The sequence below is a fragment of the Panthera uncia genome, assembly GCF_023721935.1.
Source record: "Panthera uncia isolate 11264 chromosome B2 unlocalized genomic scaffold, Puncia_PCG_1.0 HiC_scaffold_24, whole genome shotgun sequence".
NCBI classification, from domain to species: domain Eukaryota; kingdom Metazoa; phylum Chordata; class Mammalia; order Carnivora; family Felidae; genus Panthera; species Panthera uncia.
Genome location: NW_026057580.1, coordinates 70940469 through 70968389, shown reverse-complemented (window position 1 = coordinate 70968389; position 27921 = coordinate 70940469). Strand labels below are relative to the sequence as shown.

The following is a 27921-nucleotide window of genomic DNA, read 5'->3' as shown; positions in this document are numbered from 1 at the left end:
CTTTGTGTCCAATGATTTTCCTTAACTGTAAGCTAATGTAAGTGTTCTGAACACAGCTAAGGTAGGCTAGGCTAAGTTATGATGTTTGGTAAGTCAAGTACATTGAATGGCTTTTCGATTTATGATATTTTTAATTTACGAGTTTATCAGGATGGAACCCCATTGTTAAGCCAAGGAAGTTCTATATATGAAGGAGTTTAATACATGTGTTAACAAATAATAATAAATCTGTTATACATCATATATTTTCCAATGTAAAAAATTGTTTTATGGGTCATCATCATCATAGATCCTTATATTTGTATAATGTTCTATAAGTTTATATAGTAGGACTTTATTCCTTACTTTTAATGACAAAACTCTAACTTGAGTAGACTTGTTACTATCTCAAATTATAAATGAAGGATCTGAGAGGTTTACTGTGATTCCCTTTTCCTGGATCATACCGCTGAGTGAAAGGCAAAAGCAGAATTAGACTTCAAGTCTCTCTTCCTTTAGCATACTATGCCATATGCCCGAAACATGTTCTGATACCATTTCATTACTTATCTTGGCAGAAAAACCTTGTCTACTCTGGTCCTGTGAGAAACATCCACAAGCCAGAGTTGAATATATCTGAATCTACATTGGATTACGTTGCACCAGAACCTTTGGGAAAAAAGGTAATCATGCATAATGATTTTGAGCTTGATTTATAAAAGAATATACAGTAGTGCTCAGGCAAACTGGATTGTGATAACAAGAGTATTAATAATCCTCAACTGGCAATATCGTTCTAATACAACTGAATATTCCTATTCCTTAAATCCTTTCTCCCCCCATGGCTCAGTTTATATCATTGTAAGTTCTCTGTATCTGAACAATTATGCCAGATCCCCTTGGCATTTATCAAAAGCTTTTCCTTGCGGACAAAAGTTGGCAAACACATGTCATGAGACAAATGTAAGAGGTACTATGGCATTTGTGAGACTCATAATATTAGAAACATGTGATCACTGATGGCAAACAGACTAAGAAAAACTAAAAATGTGCACAACACATCTCTGGTTTTCTAAAATTGTGATGTGGGTGATTGGAAAGCCTTGATTTGTTGCCTCTATTACTATATCTATATATTTAGAATTATCTCCACATTTTTGAGAAAGGGAAGAACTTATATTGTCTGAAACATGTTGGAATGCTAGATGAAAGAAAGTTTAAAGGAGTAGATCTTGCCACCTGCTCTTTATTTATTTTTTTCATGATAGTCTATAAATTAAGGGACCCAGCAATATAGGTGAATGACCATGCAAGGAAACACGTGGAACCTACTGAGAGGTTCCTAGCAAATATTTTTATTTCTTTCAAAGGAGCTGCATTAAACATTACTGATACCTTGTGAGATTCAGATCTGTCAGGTTTCTGCAAACCACTTAAGCTTGAAACTATAGTTGTCTCCAAAAGGCTCCTTTCTCCATATTTATCTCCCAGGGGCAAGTCCTTGTTTCTCCGCCTCTGCCGTGGTCTCTCACTCTCTCCATTATTACTATCATTGCCTTAATAACTCTTACCCATAGTAGTTCTGTGTCCCTGCTAATATAACGAGTAATGTAGCCTCTTGACAAATCTTCCCACAATACCTGCAATCTATTTTACATCGATTACTCTCATATTAGTTCTCATGTAGAACAAGTCCATTGAAGAGTTTCCTTTCCCTAATTAAGATGTGGAAGCCTGTAAAAAGCCCAAGGATGGGTTTTACATGGCCTGATTTTTATGCTGTGCTTCAGGTATATATGGGTGGATTTGAACCAATCACTAGCCTCCACTCAATGTGAGGGCAGGGTGCATTTTTCATTGCCCTTCCCAGCAACTGCAGCTCATCGACACTGAATGCTTTCTTTGTGTCCTAAGCAAGATTAATCTATCTACATCTCGGTCAAGATTCATTTGCTTCAACTTTGATTACATTTAAGTATTTGACAACAAGACATAACCCAAGATATAACAATGGGAACATGAGGAATTTACAGGCATTCCTTTCTTTGCACAGTTCTAGTATGCACAAATTTCAGGAAGTAACACCAGTCTCTCTACAGCGCTGCTCGAATTTCAGTAATCACTGTATTAACTGTCAGTAATTGTATTAGATACACACTTAGCTAGTTCTCACTCCATAAATCACTGTGTAAAAAACATGCCGTCATAATCAGGGACCAATCATATCATTCTTTCAGAGTCTGTCAATGATTGGTCACTGCACATGTGAGATTTGGTTCACCTACAGACAGCAAAGGGTGTCATTACATTGCTTCCTTGTCTCCCACTTATACACCTACATGACATTTACAAAAACGAATGATCAAAACAGGAAAATTGGCCAAAAAGCATCCAGGCACTGCAAACAAACAAAGAACAATGGTGCTGGAAGTAAAAATAAAAACTGGGCATAAATGGAGTTTTATAAGAAATGGCTGACCATGGGAATGTTGACATGACCTCTGCCCAGGAGTGTACATGTGCAGCCAGGAGAAATTAGTAAAAGGGAACTTCTTGACATAAATGGAGAAGGTGATTGTGACCAAAAGGATGGAGGCAACCTAGAGGAAGCAATGTTAGCCAAACACTTCATATTATAGGAAGTCTTGGAAATATTTCCCAATATTGAAAGCACAAAGGATAAAATGTCAAAAACACGTTTTGAACTTGGAAAGAAGCATGACAATTCTCCAAGGCCTAGAAAAGGTGGTAGCTCTGTATCCTATTACACAAGAAGAAGAACCACTCTTGATAATTTTTTACAAATCAGTAATGCCCCCTAATTCTCAATATTTCTAATGGTTTAAATTACAGTGTGCTATTATCGATGCTTTTTAGCAAAAGATTTTGTTTCCATAGACTTTTATACAGACTTAACAGACTTTATACAGCCAAGTACGGAGCTCATGTTTTTCTGGCACGTTTACCTCAACCTCTCTGGGAGGAAACACAACATGACAGTATAGCAGTGAACACTCTCTGGTCCCTCCTGTCAAAAAGAATATTAAGTGCTTTTAGTGGACAGTGTCATTCAGCTTCTCATATGAAAATATTCTAAGTGCAATCATTGGCCTCCTAGAAATAGGCTCCTTAGCAGATTTCCCCTCCTGTAATTTTGTGCCCCGTTTGTGTGTGTGTGTGTGCGTGTGTGTAGATATGAACAAACCATATTCAATAATGGAGTGCATATTGCAATCCATTGTGCAAGTAGAACGTAAGTTTTTCCTTGATATTGAGACTTTGCAGAGCAACACATTGCCAAACTTTATTTTCAAGGGTAAGGCTTCCAAATGTTATTCATCTGTGTATGCATATGCCACTTTAAAAAACAAAACAAAACAACAAAGACAAACAAACAAACAAAATCTCTTATGGTACTCGAAATCTTGTCCACGTGTATGGTGAATACTTTTTAAGCAAAAAGTTGGAGAACGGAGTGTTTAAATTATTCAGATATTCTTAGTAATGCAGAGTTATTCTACATGTGTCTTCAAAGATTAGCAAGTTTCACAGAAATGGGAACCAACAGCATTGCTTTAAGTATAATTCTTAATGAATTACAAGACATTTTAAGTTATTCATGATGAATGGCAATTTCAGACCTCAGGAAACATAATGCTGGATACTGGGGATTTCTGACTGAAGGGAAAAGAACACCAGATTTCAGAATGTACTGTAAATACAAAAATGTTCTTTAATTTGCAGCAACTGCTATTTCAAAGATTTGTGTGGTTTAGGAGATTTTGCCCAACTGTCATGAGAAAAGGCAAAAATTACCCAACTGGGTTAGACTCATGCTGAGGCCATGGGGTTCTAGTATGCTCTAAGGAGGTTTCCTCTCTTTTTATCCTTAAAAAGTGGCATACTCCCCCCACCCTAGCATTTACTTTACTCCGATAACTCACTCTGAACCTATCATTCTTAAAATTACTATCTGAACATGGTTTCAAGAAGATCCATAAATAGATCTTCACTCTATAAATTAGATTTTCATACTATCTACTTAATTTATCTCTTAAGGTTTCAAGGGATAGGCTCTGGTTTTCATATTCCAGACTCGCTAAAGGGACTTTCTGCTTTTGAAAAAAGCATGGCGGCACTCTGATCCTATTTGACACTTAGTTTAAAAATAGGCGATTTAATAAATTTATGGTTCAGCTATTGAAATTTATTTCCATGTACACGTTTGTTTGTTTGTTTGTTTATCTGTTTATTTAAATGTTTATTTATCTTTGAGAGAGAGAGACAGTGTGAGTGGGAGAGGGGCAGAGAAAGAGGGAGACACAGAATTTGAAGCAGGTTCCAGTCTCTGAGCGGCCAGCAAAGAGTCCGATGCAGGGCTCGAATTCAGTGAGGCTCAAACTCACAGACCATGAGATCATGACCTGAGTTGAAGTCAGACACCCAACTGACTGAGCCACCCAGGTGCCCCATCCCGTTTACACTCTTAATATTTACTTTGACAAGGTCCAGGAAATGTGAATTTATTGTGAGGCAGTCAAGAGATTACCAAAGAATTGGAGCCAGCAATCCCGGCTCCATTGATTAAAGTCAGGTGATATTTGTTAAATTACATGAACCCTGTGCTTCACTGTTTCTTCATCTGTAAAATGAATATTATAATAATAATTTATATTGTCTAGTGTTGTTGAAAAGATATTATTAGGTGACATATCTATTTATACTTGGTGGCATGTGATAAACACTAAAATATTATCAACTATTATTTGAACAACCATATAATTTCCCAAACCTGGAAGTTCTGCCTGGTGCAAATGTTAAACCAGACAGTATGTGGGACTTATGATAAAATTGCCCGAGGAAAACTATGGTGTATGGTGTTCCAATATTATTATATTGTTACTTTAATTATTTTTACTTAAGGCAACTGTGATTAACCTTTCTACCTAGCTGTTCTTTTTGTTGGTGTGTCCAAGATGGCAACCTATCCAAGATGGCAGCTATGAAAATTGTTAGATAAAACTAGCGGGTGATATGCCTATAAAATCTCCCTGGACACCTGGGAAGGCATTGGAGCACTGGACTAGGCCATAACAACAGTACTGTGGACATGATGAATGGTACCAGCTTAAATACAGGCAGGCTATTTCTAGGGCAGCTGGGGGCCAGTGTACAATGTAGTAGGGCTGCCTGAAATTTCCTCCAATATACCAGGTTTTGGAGTTGAAGAAGCATGACAATTGTATTTTTCTGACTCGTGGTAGGAATTGATTTCATTACTATAGTAGGCTCAGTGCCAGACTGAGACAAGGGGAACTTGGGCTTCAGTGAGAGTTTTCACTTACTTTCTCCAGAGTTCATAGTTCTCTCCTAAATATAGGAGAAATGGAGTAGATAATCTTCAAGATGTGCAACTTATTGGTAATTATGTGTTTCTACACCCTGCTTGCTAATTTAGGAGAAACTAGTCATACTTCTGGAACAGTAAGTCTTTCGGTTGCATGATGCAAAAGAGAAAATTGAAGGAAGGCAGAGAAACTCTCGTAAGAGTCGAAACCAAGGCCCTTTGTATTCATACAGCAACCCCTCAAAATTGTACCTTGCTCAGAAATGTTTGCAATAGGAATTTTAGGCATATATATTTAAAATCAAGATCAATGGTGGCCACAATTTAATTGTTGTTCTGAATTACCTTTAGCACTAAGCACTCCACTACTTAGGTGTTTTTGGTGTGTTAATGAGAATCTTTCACATCTCAGAATCTTGCTGTTCCTTATAGCCACTCAATACACCTGTCTGTTTCTCAGGTTAAGTCATTACACTGTTGATTATACAGGAGGATACACTTGCCATGTAGACTGTCTGTCATTCACTACGATATGACAAATTTAGATTTAATGGAAGAGTTGACGAAGTCAGTTTCACCTAGGATGTGATAAGGCTGGTCCTGCTTGGTTTTGAAAGACGAAGCAAAAAGGGGACTTCTTTATCCTTTGTAGATTTTAATGTATACTTTTCTTTAAATCTCTAGACTAAGCCTTTGTTTTATGTTGAATAATGTCTTGGTTTCTTTAGCTTTTTCATGAAATCCCATCATCCTGAACTGTCTTTCAGAATTACTAGTTGTGTGGCACTTATCCTGAACATATGTTTGAATTCTATTTAAATTGCATGATAATAGACTTTCTTATCACTCTATCTCAAAGCTTTTGCCAACATCTTCCATATATCCTTATGTTAATCAGGAACTTAAACAAGCAATCAGAGATCTATTCTTTAAAAACGAATAGATATATAAGTAATGAGAGGAGAAAGTTGAGTCATGACATCATCCCCAGATACCTATCAAGGTGAAGAAAAACAGGACCAAGTTGTACTAATATCCAGGCCAAAGAGATTCCAGAGGAAGTTACTCGGTATCTGCCAAGACCATAGAACTTCATCACACGTTCCACTAGGAACACTTAAAATTCAAACTGAAGGAACTTTTAATATGATTTTAGCTACAGAAAAAATATTTTATACCTCCAAGAATAATATGCTTTTTTGGTGAGCTGACATATCCTGGCCCGATTTCCTGCATGAAAAAGCTCAAATTTCAGTACATTAAATTTACGATGCCATTTGGGCCTGCCAAAGGAACTTAGAAAACAGACACATGATGTCCTAAGCTGAAATCTTGTTTTTAAAACCAACCCTATATTGTGTAAAACTCAGCTATGTCCTTTGGTTTAAAAAAAAAAAAAAAGACTACTCAGCATTTACCCGCCTTTCCAAATCAGGGAGCTGAGGTCCATTCTATAATAGGCTGAGAATATGTAATTTTATCCACTGCAAGTTGGGCTTCAAGTTTTATGCCCAATTAGATGTTTCATTAAGCTGCATGTCCCGTGAATTTGATTCCCTGTCTATGTCTTACCATCTTGCCAAGTATAGCAACCTTGAAATACTTGCCTACTATAAAATTGTGCTTCGAATAATAATTCCCAGAGAAAAACAAATTTAAACCTGGTCAGTCTTTTTTTTTTTCTAATCTTTTTACCAAGAATATCATCACTTTAGTAAAAATAATAAATTTCATTTGGGTGACACTACCACCATGAGGACCCAAGACTGGGAAACTTTCCCTGGAGTATCTAAGGTAAAAGCTGTCAGACTTCCTGGGATCCTGGTCATATGCTGTGGAATGTTTTTGTTTCTCCTTGTGCAGTCTCAGGAGTCTGGGGGTATAAAATTTTTATGTACTGAAAAGCCTTAAGAGCTGAAAAGTACTGCTAATGTGGAAATCACTAGGCCTGGAGGAAAGAATGGTAACTTAGAAAAAAGTCTGAATAAAATATTTTCCTTTTGTTGGATATTTGGAGGGATTAGGATAGAAATACCAACATCATAAGAAAAGATATATGTATCATTTCACAACACATCAGATTAAGGAGAGCTCCTGGGTCATTTGAGCTCTCAAGTAGTTTTGGGGAGGTTTGACAAAAATTGGAGGTCTCCCCTGGGAAAAAAAGCCAAAATACCTTTAAACAAATGATTTTACTGTTGTTTGTTGCTAGGTGAGGGCCTAGCACAGTGTCTGACACAATTGTAAGTGTCCTTTCTAACTGGTTATTGTATCTGTTTCATATATTGGCCTTTTATTAGTTTATAATATTCTTATTATTCCTTGTGATGCTTTTTACTTTTTTTAATTGAAGTATAATTAGCATACAATGTTACATTAGTTTCATTGGTTTCAGGTGTACAAGACAGCGATTTGCAAGTCTATCCATTATACTATGCTCACCACATCTGTCACTATACAACGCTATTACAATATCATGGACTATATTCCCTATGCTGTACCTTTTATCCCCATGACTTATTCATCCCATAGCTGGAAGTCTGTATCTCCCATTCCCCTTCACCTGTTCTTCCCATCCCCCTACCCACCTCCCCTATGGCAACTATCAATTTGTTCTCTCAATTTAATCTGTTTCTGTTTTTTGTTTCTGTTTTTTTATGTTCCACATATAAGTGGAAGCATATGATATTTGTCTTTCTCTGTCTGACTTATTTCATTGAACATAATACCCTCTAGATCCATCCATGCTGTCAGAAATGGCAAGATCTCATCCTTTTTTATGGCTGAATAATATTCCAGTGCGTGCGTGTGTGTGTGTGTGTGTGTGTGTGTGTGTGTGTGTAGCACATCTTCTTTATCCGTTCATCAATTAATGGACATTTGGGTTTCTTCCATATCTTGGCTGCTGTAAATAATGATGTGATACACTTAGGGGTGCATATATCTTTCAAATTAGTGTTTTCATTATCTTTGGGCAAATACCCAGTAGTGGATTTTGGGGGATTTCTGAATTATACGGGGTTTTTTTTTTTTAATTTTTTTAATGTTTTATTTTATTTTTGAGACAGAGAGAGACAGAGCATGAACAGGGGAGGGGCAGAGAGAGAGCGAAATACAGAATCCGAAGCAGGCTCCAGGCTCTGAGATGTCAGCACAGAGCCTGACTTGGGGCTTGAACTCACAGACCGTGAGATCATGACCTGAGCCGAAGTCAGATGCTTAACCGACTGAGCCACCCAGGCACCCCGTGGTTTCTATTTTTTTAACTTTTTGAAGGACTTCATTCTGTTTTCCAGTTTGACTGCACCAATTTGTATTCCCACCAACAGTGTGTGAGTGTTTCTTTTTGTTCACATTCTCACCAACACTTGTTATTTCTTACCTGTGTGGTATTAGTCATTCTGACTGGTGTAAAATGGTAACTCATTGTGGTTCTGATTTGCATTTCCCTGGTGATGAGTGACATTGAGCGTCTTTTCATGTGTCCGTTGGGCATCTGTGTGTCTTCTTCGGAAAAATGGCTATTCAAACCCTCTGATGTGAGGACTTGTGTCTTAGGTGGAAATTGTTTGTTCGCTTTTTAAATTCCTGTATTTTTGATATATATTTTCATTCTTTGATTTTCATACTTTCTGTTTCCTGTTTTATTTTTCTTGCAAACAGTATACTGTGGGATCTTCTCTTTAAATAGATATGAGAGACTTCACTTTCTGATTGTTTTACCTGTGTATATTTAACTCTTACCTATATAGTATTCCTATTACTCTTATATCTTCCATCTTATTTTGTATTTTCATATGTGTTCTTGTGTTTATGCATGTGTGTGTGGGGGGGGGGGGAGAGACAGAGAGAGACAGAGAGAGAGAGAGAGAGACAGAGAGAGAGAGAGAGACTTTAAGCTCCCTGAGTTCCATGGCCACCCAGAAAATACCAGCTGAAGTTTATGACTACAGTAGGGGAGGGGACACCTTTCTCAGGCTGTCTTGCTGACAGTTCTTGGACTGGCCCAACTCAGGGCAACCAGGGAATGAAAACAGAACACAAGGAGAATGTACTCCAGCCTAGTGCACTTTAGTTGACTATTTCCTTTGTATCTGGGGACTTGTTCCATTTTCTTATCTTTCTCACATAGCTTTAAAGTTTCGCCTGTGAATATGCCTCAGGACCAATGACTTTTTATCCTCGCTACATTATAGCCATTGTGGAAATAGTTAACAAATACCAATGCCAATCTGATTTAATTGGATGAAATCTGCAAATTGGTATGTCTTTATAATGTCCTACCATCCCTGAGGATTCTAATGTATAGCCAGGATAGAGAACCACTGCACAACAAGCATTGCTTTCCATGATATTGTCATGTTTGCCTAAGACAAGGAACAAAGCCTAGTCCTGAGTGTGTGCTCGCTGGAAAGGTTTGGAAACTTCCCACATGTAGAGAGCTATTTATGGGGCTATGAGTACCATGAGTTCCAGACTGAAGTAACAGCCCAGACATATTTGTGAGGAAAATGGAGAGAGTGCTGCCCTACTCAGACCTTTTGCTAAGAACTTCTGGATTGTCTTCAACTAAGGCAATATGAGGGGAAGGGGTTTAGAACAAGGAGAACTCTCTACCCAAGCTCATATTCCATATGTCTACCCTGTCCCCCTCCCAGTCTAGGCTCCTCTTTTCTTAATCTCCTTCTTCCAAGGGTCTCTCACAAGATTTTCTTTTGGATGTCCGGTGAGGCTCAAAGTTCTGTAAACCTCTCATATGTTCTTTCTAGTATTGAATACTCGGTTTGAGATCAGCATTTTCCCTTAGTTAATTTTCCATTAGTTCACCTGCTGTTATAGTTTTACATGTTTAAATGTCTCCTAGACTAAACTGCAATCTTCTTGAAGGTCAGAGCCTTTGTGTCTGGTAATTACTGCTTACTCCACAATCAGAATGAGGCTTGGCTTGGTGCATTAAATTATCTTTATTCATTTCTATTATCTTCAAATGTTGAGGCTTTTGCATTTTAAACAGCTTTGCCTTTACAAGTTTCAACAAACACATTTAAAGAAATATTGAGAAATAACATACATTAATTCAAAGGATGTACAGAAAATGTGGGGGTTTTTTTTTGGCATTTAGTAGGAAGTGTGGCCATAATTTCAATTTTGCTATAGATTTTAAGCAGTTAAAATGAGCTTGTTAATATCAACCTATTCTTGGCACGCTGTGATCACTGTTGACACAAATCAGTTTGATGTGTTCTAGAAAATCACATTTTCTAAAAGACATAGACCTCTGAGATATTTTAGCCTTTTGGCTTATTGCTGCATACTACTTTTATAATACCTAAAGTTCTGGCAACAAATAGAGCCTTACAGAGAAAGCAAAATAGTTCAGGATGTTTTACTACACCATGGGATACAGAAAGGGAAAAACAAGGCCATGCTTTGGAAGGAATAAAGCAAGTACAGGGTACCAGAAGCCTCAGGAAACAGGATCTGATGCCTTCAGTCAGTCACAGAGGATGAAGAGGGAAGGTCACAGTGCACAGTAAACAAACCGTCTTGCAATCGGCTATAGAGCAAGCCTGGAGTCAATTTCATGCCTGAAGATGTGGAAATTGTCCTTGTGGAAAAATCTGCCTGAGAAGAGTCTATGTCTGACAGGCGAAAGTGGAAGAAGAAAAACCTAACTGGGTTTATGAGCAATTTAGTAAACAAAACAAAGGAGGGGGAGAGAGAGGCAGAAGTACTTTTCATAACTAAATGATCTTTTGGGAGAGTTTTATGATTTTCCTTTTGAGAAAATGTTACAATTTCAGTGGAATGCAATCAATTTCTAAAGCTTATTCACTCTCCTTTGATTCTGGCTGCCATACTTATCAAAGGTAGTTGGCTAAAGATTATTTTTCACCTATGCTTGTCAGTTTATTTGCTAAAAGATCCAGAAATAGTTATAAATGTAAAATCATTTTAATGTATAACATCAGTATGAGATACCAATAATCTCAATTTTCTTTTGGAAGGCATATAAAAGGCAAACTTCACGTATCTGTAATAGCATATTCATCATTTTGTTCTATTAGTTTAAAGCATTAAATATTTTTTAAATTCAAGGAGACATAGTTAAATGAATAAATTCATTCTCTGTGAATTATTTATTCATTAGATTTCTGGTAGCCAATGGAACATTGGGATTTAATGTTTGTTCATATTCTAAAAGTGAAATAATGTAAGCTTTACACATAATTTCAATACATTCACAAATAAAACAATAGTGTGTATCAAACTGGCTGGTAAACTGAGCTAAAGAGTTTTAAAGACTGTACAAGCCAATTTAAAAAGGAATTCAGAGATATAAATCACTACAGCTAATGTCCTGGTTCCAATTAGTGAATGAAAAACATTGTAGAAAATCTACAGACTCCTATTATAGAGAATGCCCTGAAACAGCAATTGTTCCACACTTTATTATCAAACAATAAAACGTTGTCTTTTCAGCCATATAAAATTTAAATATTTTAAACAAAGTAGAATACCACCCATCTCTTAAACAGCTATTACAGCTGTTTTCCCCCGAATAAGGAGTCTATTGTTTTATAAACCAGATATGTCTGGAGCTATCAACATGGCTGAGAAGAACCAGATAGTGAACAGCTCATCTATAATCCTAGCAAGTCAGTTTATTGATGATTCAGTAGTCCCTCAATTCCTTGATTTGAAAAACTGGGTATTTTTTTTTTTCTTTCAGTTGATAGATATGTCTGCCTCCAGACTCAGAATCTGCCTAAGGCTCCTAAGTTAAAACATAAGTGCACATACTTTATCAGTTAGGGAAAGCATGTTTAAAGTTTCAGACCATTGGCTCTCTGATGGTAGCAACTTCCTTAATTTCTGTTTTAGATTAGTCTTTTAAAAACCGAGGAGATAGAGTTTGTATAAATTATGCACTAGCTTTCTTCTTTCTCTGAAATTCTGTAGCACTACCAGAAAACCTCATTCCACAAAAACAGTCGCTAAAATTATTTTGATCAAAAATCAGACAGAGATCTATTGCTCTCGAATTGAGATGCTTCATGAATCAACTGAGCACTAACGTTGGGACTCAAGTGGAGTGTGTATACTTTTGAATTGTTAACATCAAGAATAAAATCAAAAGCTGTCTGAAAAGATGAAGGGAAAAGGTGTTTGTATTCACTTGTTGTTATACTTAATGATTAAGAGAATTAAGCTTTATTATAGATATTAAGCTGAATCCACAATTTGATCAACACAACCAATGGTGTGTTTTGTTGAGGTTATGACCATATACGAATTATTGACAAGTCATTCCATGGATTGTAATCACTCTCCATTATTGGAATGTCACTGCTTCAGCTGTTTGCAGGATTCAGCAGTAGTGACCCAGACTGCAAAGTTGCTAGCATGATATGTGCTCTCTGAATCAGCTCTTTACAGTTGGGTTATCATTACAATTATTCCTAATAACTCAAACACGTGAAATATAAGACAACAAAATTTTTCATCTAGATTTGAACAAAAGTTAAACTAACCTTTTTTGTGTGTAAAGATCGCAAATATAGTTTATCTGCTTACCATGTTTTCCAGTTTAGAAAAAATCTGCATAAATAGCGTACTGACCCCAAAGGAAATAATTATCTAGAGCCATAAGTCTCACAACAAGAATTTTACCAACCAAATTTTGCAAACCTCATTAATATATGAGGACCTTGGGCTGTTTATCTACGTAGGGCTGCCATTCACCAATCACTGAAAAAAATAAAGGGAAAATTCAAACACTAGGCACACTCATTGCAAAAATGGTAGAAACTGTGAGGTTGTTTCTGATATTTAAAATAATTTCTTGGGGCACCTGGGTAGTTCAGTGGGTAAAGCATCTGACTCTTGGTTTTGAGTCAGGTCACGATCTCACGGTTTGTGGGTTCGAGCCCCCATCAGGCTCTGTGCTGACAGCTCTGCTTAGAATTCTTTCTCCCTCTCTTTCTGCCATTCCCAGCTTGCTCTCTCTCTCTCTCTCTCTCTCTATTTCTCAAAAAATGAATTAATAAACAAAAAATTTTTAAAAATTAAAATTGAATCTCTTTTGGCGTTTATGGAATCAGTTTTTAAATTTATTTTTTTTTAACATTCATTTTTGAGAGTGAGAGAGACAGAGCATGAGCAGGGGAGGGGCAGAGAGAGAGGGAGACACAGAATCGGAAGCAGGCTCCAGGCTCCGAGCTGTCTGCACAGAGCCGATGCAGGGTTCGAACTCACGGGCTGCAAGATCATGACCTGAGCCAAAGTCGGACGCTCAACCGACTGAGCCACCCAGGCGCCCCATGAAATCAGTTTTTATAACTTACATTTATAGACGTTTTTAAATATTTTATAAAAAGATATGTTATTTTGTATTATATATTATATACAACTCTATATAAAATAACTTTTATATGTACATATGATATATGTACTGTATATTATATTTATAACCTTTATTTACATTCTATAAAATCAGCTCTTAAACATTGCTTTTCTCATCGCATCCACTCATGCAAAATTCCATTCTTTTCCTAGAATATTTAGTTCATTATGTATGGCTTGCTTTTATGTACCTGTAAGTGCTTTTTTGATGTAAATTCTAAAGTATTGTCTAAGCTATACCTTAATTTTTTAACTCTTCTCATAGAAGAAAACAATATTTGAGGTGAATAATTTTTTGCTTCATTAAATATCAATAATGAAGACAGAGGCATCAAAAATAACTTCAAACTTTTAAAAGGATAGCATAGCGGTATATGCATGTAAAAACAAAAGCAAACATCATAAAAATTAAACTTGGAAAAATCTGAGGAAATCTACAAGTATATGTCAACAAAAGAAATTAATATCATAATTGAATTATGGACTATATTTAAGTAGCATATATCTATATATTATATATTCCATGCAACCACATCTAGGGATCTAACTTTATGTCTAGTACTTTATAGTTTTTCATATTTTTATGAAGTAATTTATACAAATTAATTATAAGCAGTGATTCCCCTGACACTTCATACTACAGCCTTATTCTTTACAGGTGAACACCGTTAGCTCTTTCTTCTGGAAAATAATATTCTTCTAGCACTTGTTCTCCATCCATCATTGCAGTCACTGACTATCTTTTGCCATGAGAGAAAATTTATCTTGTTTTTGCCAGACCTCTAGCTCCCCTCCTCCCATATTGGGGATATATATGTTTTTTTTCTCATGATTTAGTTCCTTTTTTTTTAAGTCCCTTTATATCTGTAAGTGATACATTACCTTCTTATTTCATGCTCTCTCAAGTACAGATGGTCGCTTTGATGATCCACTTTGTAAAATATGGATACAATCTCCCCCATCCTATTCCCTGAAAGCTCTTTTCATAATTGTCTATAAATACTGTTTCTTAAAAATCCAGGAGTGACTAATCCCGTTTCACTTCTGCTGCTGCTTTTCTTTCCTTGAAATTTTTAATTATTTCTGTGTATGTACTGTTTATAATAAATCTATCCTTTCCTTCTTTTATTAACCTCTCAGTCTAATCATGTATTTTATTTTTTCAGGGATCTTACCAGAGCTCTGTGTTCGGCTTTGATCTAGATTAGTACTTTGTACGCTGCCCTTCTTTCCTGTTTCCTGGATTCCATGTCTCTTCTTTTCCTTTGTTTTTATTTACGTATTCATTCATTCATTCATTCATTCATTTTGAATTTTGTATTTCTGAAAGGTAGTTGGAGTTGGGGCCAGAGATTTTGAACTTCCTGGTGACACTGATATGTTTAGTTGGGAAAACACATTTTGAGTAGCATCATCCTAGACTAGTGCTGTCCAAATGCAAGCCAAAGTGAGCATTTAAAATTTTCTGGTAGCCATATATAAAAAGTAAAAAAGGAGCACCTGGTTGCCTCAGTCAGTTGAGCATCCGACTTGGTCTCAGGTCATGATCTCAGAGTGAGTGGGTTCTAGCCTGCTTCAGATTCTGTGTCCCCACTCTGTCTGTCCCTCCCCTGCTTACACTCTCTCTTTCTTAAAAATAAATAAACATTAAAAACATTTTTTAATAGTAAAAGATGGGGCGCCTGTGTAACTCAGTTAAGTGTCTGACTCTTGCCTCTCGGTTTGGGCTCAGGTCATGATCTCATGGTACCCTGAGTTCAAGCCCCGCCTTGGACTCTGCACTAACAGTGTGGAGCCTGTTTGGGATTCTCTCTCTCTCTCTCTCTCTCTCTCTCTCTCTCTCTCTCTCTGTCTCTCTCCCTCTTTCTCTGTCCCTCCCCTGCTCATACTGTCTCTCTCTAAAATAAATAAATAGACTTAAGAAAATTAAAAAGTAAAAGAATCAGGTGAATTAATTTCAACAATGCATTTCACATAACCCACACAAGTAGCAGCATTTAAGCATGCAATCAATATTCTAAAAGTATTTGAAAGATATTTTCATTCTTTCTTATGCTTATTCTTTGGAATCTGGTACATATTTTATATATTACAGCATGTCTCAGCTTAGACTAGCCACATTTCCAAAGCTCAGTAGCCACACGTGGCAAGGTGCCACTGCATTGGATACATAGCCTAAGGGACCCTCTTGCATATGTGCACCAGGACATGTGCACAAAAGTGCTGAAAATAACAAAACAATGCTATTGACTGCCAAATGCCTATTGACAGGAAAAAATGAATAAATTGTCGTAAGTAAATTATATTATTATACAGGATTGAAACTACAACTTCATAAAACAAGGATGAATGTTAGAAACATACTTTGGGTAAAAAAGGTAAAAAACAAGGTTGCGGAAAACTGCACATTTTATGGTACTGAAAGCTCAAAGACAGAAAAAAGAAAAACAATATATTCTTTTGCGATATATAAATGTATGATAAAACTAAACACACACACAGACACACATACACAGACACACACACACGCGCACACACACACACAAAACTGTGGTAAAAGAGTGATGACACCAAAGCTTGTGACTGTGGTTCCTTGGCCAGCTTCTGGGGAGGGGGCTGGGGTAGTGGTGGCTGAGGAACGAGACAGAAGAGACATTGTTGGCTGCAAGTTACGAGAGTATGCCAATTATTGAACTGGGGGATGTACCCAAGGGTATTGTATTTTATATATTTATATTTCAAATCTTTTAACTTGCCGTCTTCCTCTAGCAAAATAGAGCCTGAGACAAGGGCTGGCATGCAGCTAGTTTATTTGGGGGAAGGGATTCCAGGAAGCAGAACTGGGACTTTGGGAGGAAGTGAACAGAGAAGAAGGGAAAGCCAGTTGAGTTATTGAGGACAACTGAGACTCAAACCTTCTAGTACCTTTGGTGGAACCAAAAGAATATACCTCAGAACTGCAGAGAGCCATTCATCACTGGCTTCTGATGTCTTTGGTCAAGGGTAGCCCCATGGAGCATTAACTGTCTACTTCCAGGCTGGATAGGAATGCCAGGTCAGTTCCCCCAGGCCTCCCATGGAGTGGCTTTGGGGAAGCTTCAGCTTCCAGGTGAGAGACGGCCACTCAGTCGAGGCAAGATGGTTGTGGCAGGTATGGCGGGAGAAATGAAAAGGCCCAGAGGATGTGAGTCAGGGGACCAGAGTTGTCCAGTATACTTACCTGTACATATATTCTTGTGTGTGCATCACACACACTTTAAAAGATAATAAAAAGATTACACAAATTTTTCTTTTCCCCAGGTGAAATCATTTCTTGGAAACTTAATACTTAATGGGGGACCAACTTGTCCCTAACACAGCATAAAGGCCTTCTGTGACATAGCCTTGGCTACTTCTCTTAACCCCACTTTCTAACATTCTCTCTGTTCTTTATAGCAACCTATAAGGCGGTCAGTGTCGCCTATTATGGCTCCTGGAACTCCCACTCCTGGAACTCACGTCACCGTCCCTCTGCCTAGGGCGCTCTCCCCATGGCCCACCTCTCACTCCATAGAGGTTTCTGCTCATCCGTCAGGTTATATAAGAGAAGTTATATACATGAGAAGCCTTTCTTTATCACCTTTACCTTCACGTGAACAGCCCTCACTCAGCCTGCCCGTGTGTCACTCTCTATACTCTTGGGCTGCTTTCTTTCCGTGACATTTATCACTGCTTGGCATTCCACTGTATAATTACCTTTGCTGTCTGTGTCTCCTCGCAGAGTGACAGCTTCATGAGGGGCAGGGATACTGCCTATTCAGCTCACACCTGTACCTCAAGGATGTAGAGTAGTGCCTAACATCTACTAGTTGTTCAGTGAACATTTACTGAATGCTCTCTTATTTGTTAAAATTGAAACAATCATACCGCTGGCTAGTTCATTTAATTTCAAATTCATGTAGACTGAGGGACTTCACTCATTTAGTTTTACAAAATTTGCAACTTTCTATCTGAATTACATTTGACTAAATCAATCTAAATCTAACAAAAGCTTCAACTCTTTTTAAGAACTCAAATTGAGGGGTGCTTGGCTGGCTCAGTCGACTGAGCATCAGACTCTTGATTTTGGCTCAGGTCATGATCCCGGAGTCATGAGATCCAGCCCCCACATCGGGCTCTGTTCTCAGTGTGGAGCCTGCTTAGGATTCCCTCTCTCCTTCTGTCCCTCCCCGACTCATGTGTTCTCTCCCTCTCCCTCTAAAATAAATTTTAAAAATCTTTAAGAACTCAAGTTGAGAACCACTGTTTGGAATACATGACCTCTTTGTAAATGGATGTGCCTTTTATAGAAACTAAGCTGGTGTTTAAGTTTTGATGAAACCTGAAATTGGACAAATTCACATGGCTTCAGGCCTAGCTGAGCATTTTGCATGGTAATTGCAAGCATTGTGTGAAGTGGTCATTCATTAGCACTTCCTGATAATACTTGGCCTCCCGGGAAGGATACTGAGTATGCAGAACTCCAGCTGAGTGGTCGTGGGATTACTGAGGTGGCATAGTCTGTGTCTCTGTGAATCACAACTGTGGGCTGGAGAAATGTGCTTCACGGTTTAAATAAATGGAGAATAATAACTAATGTTAGTACATCTTAGTTAATCTAGTCCTAGGTCATTGTGAAAATATTTTAGGTTTCACTAAGTGGTTTGGGTACAGTTTGGAACTGTTTTTCCCCTAAAAATAGTACCTTTATTTATTTTTTTTTAATTTTTTTTAACGTTTTATTTATTTTTGAGACAGAGACAGAGCATGAACGGGGGAGGGGCAGAGAGAGAGGGAGACACAGAATCGGAAGCAGGAAGCAGGCTCCAGGCTCCAGGCTCTGAGCCATCAGCCCAGAGCCCGACGCGGGGCTCGAACTCACGGACCGCGAGATCATGACCTGAGCTGAAGTCGGACGCTTTAACCGACTGAGCCACCCAGGCGCCCCTAAAAATAGTACCTTTAAAACCTACTCCAGTGCTTTCCACATAGAAAATACCATGTATTTGTGTATATTTGGTATGTAATCCACATGATCTTATCACAGGGCATAGTGGAATCACAGTGGTGGTCAGCGGGGAGGAGCGACATAAATAACAATGATGATTTTTCCACCAGAAAGTTGTAACTCTGAAAACAGAGGACTAGAGACACTTTAGTGTTGGCCCCTCAGGTACCTTTTCACGTCCCCTTTTGGCTGAGTTAATGTCCAAGAGTCTCCTGTTTGACCTGGGCTACAAATCATGAGTCTCTAAGGAGAAAGGATGGTGACATTCAGGGGTGGCAAAACTCTACCTGAATGACATCTCATTCATGAGTATAGTGCCTGATAAGTGTCTGTTGACTGAGTTAATTAAATATCCAGAAGCAGTGATCAGTTAGGTACTAAAAGCAAGAAAAGATACAAATTTAGCTTTTGTAATTCAAAAAAAACTTGCTTGAAAATACCCTTTTAAACAAATGTACTGATGAGGAGCACCTGGGTAGCTTAATCGGGTAAGCCTCTGACTCCTGCTCAGGTCTTGATCTCACAGTTCAAGGGTTCGAGCCCTACATTGGGCTCTGTGCTGACAGCTCAGAGCCTAGAGCCTGCTTCGGATTCTGTGTCTCCCCCTCTCCGTGCCCCTCCCCTGTTCACGCTCTGTCAATCTCTCTCTCAAAAATAAACATTACTGGGGCGCCTGGGTGGCGCAGTCGGTTAAGAGTCCGACTTCAGCCAGGTCACGATCTCGCGGTCCGTGAGTTCGAGCCCCGCGTCAGGCTCTGGGCTGATGGCTCGGAGCCTGGAGCCTGGAGCCTGTTTCCGATTCTGTGTGTCCCTCTCTCTCTGCCCCTCCTCCGTTCATGCTCTGTCTCTCTCTGTCCCAAAAATAAATTAAAAAAAAAAATAAATAAAAATAAACATTACAAAATATATATATACTGAAGGTTGTGGAATCTTTTTTTTTTTTAACGTTTTATTTATTTTTGAGACAGAGACAGAGCATGAACGGGGGAGGGGCAGAGAGAGAGGGAGACACAGAATCGGAAGCAGGCTCCAGGCTCTGAGCTATCAGCCCAGAGCCCGACGCGGGGCCCGAACTCACGGACCGCGAGATCGTAACCTGAGCTGAAGTCGGACGCTTAACCGACTGAGCCACCCAGGCACCCCGGTTGTGGAATCTTTTATTTTTTAGTTCTCTTTTTATTTCAAAGTTTTTATTTCAATTGTAATTAGTTAACATATTGTGTAGTATTAGTATCAGGAGTAGAACTTAATGATCCATCACTTACATATAGCACCCAGTGCTCATCGCAAGTGCCCTCCTTAATGCCCATCACCCATTTGGCCCATTCCCCTCGAGGAACCCTTAGCCTGTTTTTGGTCTGTTTTCTCTAGTTAAGGGTCTGTTTTATGGTTTGCCTCTCTCTTTTACCCATAGTCTTAGAGCAACATCATCATTATTTGGATTCAGAGTAAACAATGAAAAGACAATACAAAAAATGAAACACCAAAATTTTTGTACTACAGAATATTTTGTTTCTTTGAAGCACTACGTATGACTGTGTGTGGTGTACCTTTGTGTGCATGTGCAGTGCAAAGACTTTAGTAAATTGAGCAATATGACACAAAAACATAAAGAGCTGGAATCCTGAAAAGTACATTGAAGTCAATAGTTTCCTTACCACTGTAATCCATAGGATGGGCTTTTTTGTTTTTGTGTTCTTTCTTTTTCATCGCTGAAGGTTTAATTAATCAATACATAAGTGACACTCGAAAGGGGGCCTATTTAAAAGGGCACTTACTTTTTCATGGGGACTTGCCAATAACTGGAACATCTGTATCTAGCTGGATAAGAGAAAAAAATACTGCGGTCTTTTTACGGTTTAGTGCAATGTTTCATCAAAGACTACAATATAGAACTTAAGAGAAATAGTAATATCTCAGGCTTTAAGCATTTTTAGCTTGTGCTGCAATACAGAGTTGTGCTCTGTAGATACACACGCCTCATTTTCTCCGCTGCTTCGTGCCAAGTATTTTGGCTGCACCATCTTCAAATATCAATTTGGAAAAACATGTCTGTCAGCAGCTCATTTTCCCATCAATTTAAGCTACTAAACTATAAAATTGTTGCAAACTGCAGATGGCTTCAAAGATTGTGTTGACTGTATAGAAAATATGCTGGATGCTTTCTAAATGTATAGCAAAATAAGAAGCTTTTTTCTAAGCCAAGACATTATATCTTTTTCAGCGAAAGCCAGGAAAATATTTAGATTATCATTCAAATGCTCTCCATCAGTCTTTTAGAAAAAAATGTGCTTTCCAATAAAAAAGAAGTTCAAGAAAAGATCTCCATGGAAGAACAAAATGTTAGGGTACTTTCAAGTCTGAGAGCTACCTTCCCACTATATGATCCAAGATAGAGTCCACAGACAGACAACAATAGCTTTGGAAACCACATTTCCAACAGTGGTGGCAATGATTTAAAAATTACTCTATTGGGGGCACTGGGTGGCTCTGTTGGTTGAGCATCTGACTCATGATTTTAGTTCAAGTCATGATCTCAGGGTCATGGGGTGGAGCCCCACATTAGTCTGCATGCTGAGCTTGGAGACTGCTTAAGATTCTTTCTCCTTTTCTTTCTTTCTTTCTTTCTTTCTTTCTTTCTTTCTCGCCCTCTCTCTCTCTCTCTCTGTCTCTCCCCCCCATTGCCCCTCTCCCCTGTTTGTGTTCTCTCTCTAAAATAATAATAAAAAATGTAAAAAAAAAACTACTTTATAGGCTCATTTACCAAATACATAAAAGAAGTTTCAAAGCAATAAGAGGGCAAATCCCTATTTGTATAGGTATCAAAAAAGAAGCCAGTGTAATTATATAGTAAACCAAGTTACAACCAGTGCAACATCTATTAAATGCACTTTACAGGCTTTCAGAATATTTACTACTATGCCTTAAAAGACTGCAAAAGTGAACTTTTAAAAATTCTATTTTATTGCCTTCAGAGACTTGTTCTGTAGACTGGGGCTGATCTTCAATGTTGTGCATTATAATAAATAGCATGTATAGTGGGAAATACTGTATTTAAATAATGGATTCCTTAAGAAGGTAAATTTTAAAAATGTGTTAAAGACAACCTACGTCAAGTTCTATATGTTCCATGTGACTGATAAGAGGGGGAAAGGACCTTGTGTGCCTTTAAAGATGCTGAAGATTACCAAAAATGAACTCTACAAAAGCTTATTCAGAAGTTAACTTATGGGTCAGAGGAGAGACTTCAGGATAGAGACTTCTATTCATAGTTGTTGCAAACCTTTAAACATCTCCAAACTTCAGATTCTTCATCTATGAACTGAAGATTTTGGGCAAAATTATATCTAAAACCTTATTAGCAAAAACATTCTGATTCTGGCCTGAAAAGGGACAGAGTCTTGCTTAGTTATTTTTTTTTCATGAAACCCAAATCCTTGGTGCTTAATCATATCCCAGATTCTTTAAGTGATTTTTACATTCTGTTAACTACTGTATTCTAATTATTTTTAATGATTTTAGATAGTTGTACATGTAAAAATCTTTGCAAACATTCACTCGTTTTGAAGTGCGTTAATATATGTGTGTACCTGTCTCTGAAATATAGCTTTCATAATTGTAATCTCATACATTTGATGTTCTGTTTTTTTACTTTTAACAATATTTCATAAACCTATTTCCAGGTGTGAGGATGAAACTAAATTGCATACATAAGGGTCAAAACTCAATGTGTGTTTCAGAGTTTAGGAATTTTTCTCCACTTGTATGTGAAGTGCTCAAATTCAGAGATCCTTTTTTTTTAAGTTTATTTATTAATTTTTGAGAGAAAGAACACAAGCTGGGGAGGGGCAGAGAGAAGAAGAGACAGAATCCCAAGCAGGCTCCACACCATCAGCTCAGAGCCCGGTGCGGAGCTCAAACTCACGAATTGTGACATCATGACCTGAGCCGAGATCAAGAGTCAGATGCCTAACCCACTGAGCCACCAGGTGCCCCACAAATTCAGAGATTCTTTGTTATTCATTTATCATCGGTAGAATATAGCAGGGAGCCAACATGCTGACACTCAGTAAAAATTAATAATCATAACTAACATTTTTTCAGCTGTTATATCAGATGTTTAACTAATTGCTTTGTGTATGTCATTTATTTAGTAATCACAAGTAACTTTTCATTAAAAAAAATACTATCACTGGGGCACCTGTGTGGTTCAGTTGGTTAAGCGTCTGACTTCAGCTCAGGTCATGATCTCGCGGTCCACGAGTTCGAGCCTGGCATCAGGCTCTGTGCTGACAGCTCAGCTTGGACCCTGGATCCTGCTTTGGATTCTGTGTCTCCCTCTTTCTGCTCTTCCCGTGCTTGCACTCTGTCTCTGTCTCTCAAAAAATAAACATTGAAAAAAAAATTTTAAATACTATCGTCATCTAACTTTTTAAATGAGAAAAATGGGGCTCAGTGAACTCCAGCAACTTTCTGAGTTAACCCAGTTTGTAAGAGGCAGCACTGGCTCTATAACCCAAGCAACAAGCTCTTAACAATCTCATTGTACTTCGATTCATTTTTTATATCTCTATATTAAATGACATTTTATCCTATTGACAGTCCATAATTTGTGTAGCTCTTTTCCTCATGGATGGGCATCTAGAGTCTCTTTGTGCTGTCAACATTATCCATAATGCTGCTACTAAACACTCCTTTGTGTGTATATGTGCAGATTATTTCTACACTTGAAGAAGTCAAAATAAGTAAAATTATATATTTTATATATATATAAATATATATATATAAATATATATTTATTATAAAAATATTTATATATTATATAATATATATATATTTATTATATATATATTTATATATTATATATACACACATATGTATAATATATATAAATATATTTATTTATTATAAAAATATTTATATATTTTATACACACACACACACACACACACACACACATATATATGATGTGATATACATGGAATATTATTCAGCTGTAAAAAAGAAGAAAAGTGCCACATGCCACAACATGGATGAACCTTGAGGACAATGAAAACAAGGACAAATACTGTATAATTCTTCCTGTTTGAGGCACATGAAGTAGTCAAATTTATAGAGACAAAAAAGCATGGTAGTTTCCAGGGGGCTGGTGTTTAATGGGCACAGGATTTCAGTTTGGAAAGATGATGTAGATGGCCCCACAGCAGGGTGAATGTAAGTAAGGATACTGAGCTGTACACTTGAAAATGGATCAGATGGTAAAATTTATGTTAAATTTTGTCATATTAAAGGAGAACTGAAGTTAAAACTAGGAATCAAAATACATGTCAAAGTTATTGACTACTGTTTAACATTTCTGTATCTTCTGCAGTTATTGGTTTTTTTTTAATTGTTTTATTTAAGGTACCATCACTGCAACAGGTTTTCAGGAATTATCCCAGTGTTTCAAGATCAAACGTTTTGATATTTTTAGTTACAGACCTGAGTAAGTGCAGCTCATGTTGTTATAACCTGGCCAGCGTAGCCTTCAAACATGATAAATCTCAGTGATACGAGCAATGGTGTTGTGGGGAAATATACCAGGGCAGAGCTGAGTTTTGGGTTATTGATCTGTCCGTAGAGCTGGTGTCACATTTGGTAACCGCTATACCATAGTGCAGTTTCTAAAGAGATAGAATAAATTAAGGTTTGCTTTAGACCAAGATCAATATGAGAGAGAGCCAAACTAGTGTGTAGGGCATGACCATGGTTGGAAACTATAGTCAGACAGAACAGCTCATCATGTTCTATTCGAAGAAATATCCAGCAATCGACAGCAAGACAAGGAGGCATCGTCAGAGGGAGAAGCAGAAACTTGCAAGCTCTCAAGTCCTCAAGTTTGGGAGGGAATTAAAATACACTTAGACTCCTTCTTCATACGGGATTGCCTAGAACAATATGGTATACCTCATGCATAGCTGTGTGATATCAGGGGCAGATCTTTAGCAAGTTGGATCTCAAGACAGGAAAACTAATTCCAAATTTGCTAAAAAAGTACATACGTACTTATTAATTACTGAGCCAGGCCCAGGGCTTTCTCAATAACTTGCTCTATAATTTGAAGAAAGTGTAGTAAGCTATCGGGATGAGAAAACAATCTCCCAATTGAGTGAATTATCTTCCTTTTAGGCTTTTGATACCTATTGGCATAGTTAACTTTTAGCAAATATGCAGCAGAAAAGACATCACTGTATAGTTGAAAGAGTTTGCCTGCAGTGCAACATACACAGCTCTTCTGATAATAACTAGGATGAATTATTCATCCTGAGTTATTAACTATTGGATAAGTTCAGCCCTATAATACTCTTCAATTCTAAGATTCTATGACTTAGAAATTGGTGATTTAGAGTTGCAAATAGAAAATTGTCAGCTTGATTTTTTTTACTACACTGTTAAAAGCAGATATTTTTTCCCAAATATATTCAATTGGAATGAAAATATTAAAAATAAACCAGGGGAGACAAAAATTAGATTCAGTAACATTGAAGTTAGCTTTAAGCAGAAATCAAATATGTAAATTTTAAGGAATAATTTAAATATAATATGTAAAAATAAATTTTAAATTACTGTCCAAATAATAAGCATAGACGTGAATCATATCATTTCTCAGGTAAAGTAAAACTTCGGGTAAATAAGTTAATGACGTCAGGGTGTTAATTTTCTTTAATCAAAAATAATGGGAAGGGCATAATATGCACCTGGCACTATGATACATATTGAACATATAATGACAAAGCAAGATACCTTGATTTCTCTCAAAGACATTATATATTTAGGAGGAAACCGGGACTTCTGTGGAAGCATCTAAAGAAGACATTGAACCCTGCTTAGGTTGGGGGATCATTTCCTGTAGGAGTGGAGAATGCAGCGTTTGTCTGATAGAGAAGGCCCAGGAAAGTCATTCTAGACACAAGAACAGCATGAGAAAAGCATAAGGGTTTAAAAACACACCTCTCTTTTAGTGAGATACAAGTATTTGTGAAATACAAGATTTTAAGGAGGGAGTAGTAGAAAGTGGGCCAGAAGGTAATGCATAGCCAATAGGGTAAGGAAGGCCTTATATACTGTGAAGAACATGGATCTTAGGTTTTTTGGAACTAGAAAAAGTAATAGAAACTTATAATAATACTATGAAATATTTCTGTATTTCCTTTGTTGATGTCATGACAAGAGCATAGATGTTAAGACAAATTCCTTGTTTTTTGCTTTGTTTTGTTTTTAGTTTTAAGTTTTTATTTAAATTTCAGTTAACATACAGCGTAATATTAGTTTCAGATGTAGAATTTAGTGAACAAATTACTGAATTCTGTGTTTTCTAACTAACCCGGTACTTACTAGAAAATTCCTTCACCTCCATGAACATTAACATCATTTTTGTCTCTCTTTCCCCTTCCTCACCCTGCTGTTTTTAATCTGTTTAACTAGATGATCTTTAGCAATGTTTCTCATCCAAAAAAAATATGAATTCAGCCCTATCAGGGCTTTATATAATATAAAAATAAAAATCTTATATATTTAGGACTTCAAAACCTTGCCTGAAGCAGACATGGAAAAAAATTTTTTTTCTGATGTCATTGGCTATGGAAAATAATTATAATAGAAACAAATGGCAGGAAGGATACAAATTTTATCTCTTTTGCATAAGAAAAATTTTTATGCTTTCATAAAACTTATTGAAATTGAAAACTGCCACAGAGAGAGGCAGTGCCTAACAGGAAATCAGCCTTTGGAGCATTCATGGCAAACTACCATCTGGTACCTAAATTTGTAGGTACTGTAATTCCATTTATTAATTAATACCATATCAATGACTTTTCAGAAAATGTACTCCTACTAAGCTCTTATAAGACCTATTTTTAAATCAGAAAACCAAATATATTTATTGCTTCAGTCATCTGTAGTGAGAGATACATATTTCTCATGGCTAATAATTAGATAAGGCATTTCTATCCCTTGGGTATAATTATATTCTCATTATTTACATAACACAAAAAAGTGGTCACCAAGAAATAGTATTACAGATTCCCACTCATCCTTCAGAACCTTATGTGGCTCTTAAATTCCACTTCTTTAGATTATATTCCCTGATATCTAGATAGTTACATCCCCTGGTTACATGCTTCAAAGCACAATGCATTTTTTCTCCCATAAATCTTATGACAAGAGCAAATATTATGTGATAATATTTAAATTGTATTTAGATTATGTGATTATATTTAAATGACTCTCCTTTCTCCAGTGAACAAGGCTTGTGACTGCCTTGTCCACTTCCATAGCCCTAATATTGTATCAAAGAACTGAGTAGACACTTGGTTATATGGGGAAAAAATATGCCTACTTCATTCAACTCGTATTCCAACTCCATATCATATCTAAAGCATCCAACGACCACCTGATAAAAATATTTTATTGTTATTTCAATCAATACATGTTAAATATGTGCTATATCAGGTATAATTCTGGGATCAAGTAAAGACTTTGTTTTCAGACAGCTTACATTTTTAGAGAATAGACAGAGGAAATAAACAGAAAATATCAGATAGTAGGATGCCATACAGATACTTAAAATAGGGTAATGCACTAAGTGATGCCTGACTGCTCAGTGAAGGCCTCTCTCAGAAGTTGACATATATGATAACATTTGAGTGACAAGAAATAATTACCCATGCAAAGATCAGGGGAAAGTCTTCCAAGTAAAAGAAAAGCAAGATCAAATGCCTTGAAATGGAAGTGGGTTTGTCATATTTAAAGCACAACAGTGACATAAAAGCTCTGTGACGTTGGAAGAAAATTGACAAGGAGAAAGTAGTGCACAGTGAAATTGAAGTATTAGGTAAGGGCTAAATCCTATAGCACTGTGCTGACCAGAGCATAATCGTAGCTTGAATTTAATTGAGATAGAGATGGATGGGTTTTAAATAGGGAGGAAATAAGATCTGAATCATGTTTTAAATCAGTTTCCTCTTCTCTCTGAGGAATAGATGATGGATGATCAAGAATGGAAAGAGAAAACAGTAGGCAGATAATTACAGGAGTCAAGAAAGGAGAAGATGATGTTAGGATTAAACTAGTGATGGTAGAGAAAAAGAGGAGTGGAATACACATTCAGGATGTGACTTTTAAT

At 37.1% G+C, this 27921-nt stretch overlaps 1 long non-coding RNA gene across 1 annotated transcript in view; it reads left to right on the top strand.

The window, feature by feature from the left end:
* Positions 1–27921, top strand: part of LOC125937971 (uncharacterized) — a 265142-nt gene that overhangs the window by 224041 nt on the left and 13180 nt on the right. The window contains exon 2 of the long non-coding RNA XR_007462563.1: positions 558–662. This is a non-coding gene — a long non-coding RNA (uncharacterized LOC125937971). The remainder of the gene's footprint in view (positions 1–557; positions 663–27921) is intronic.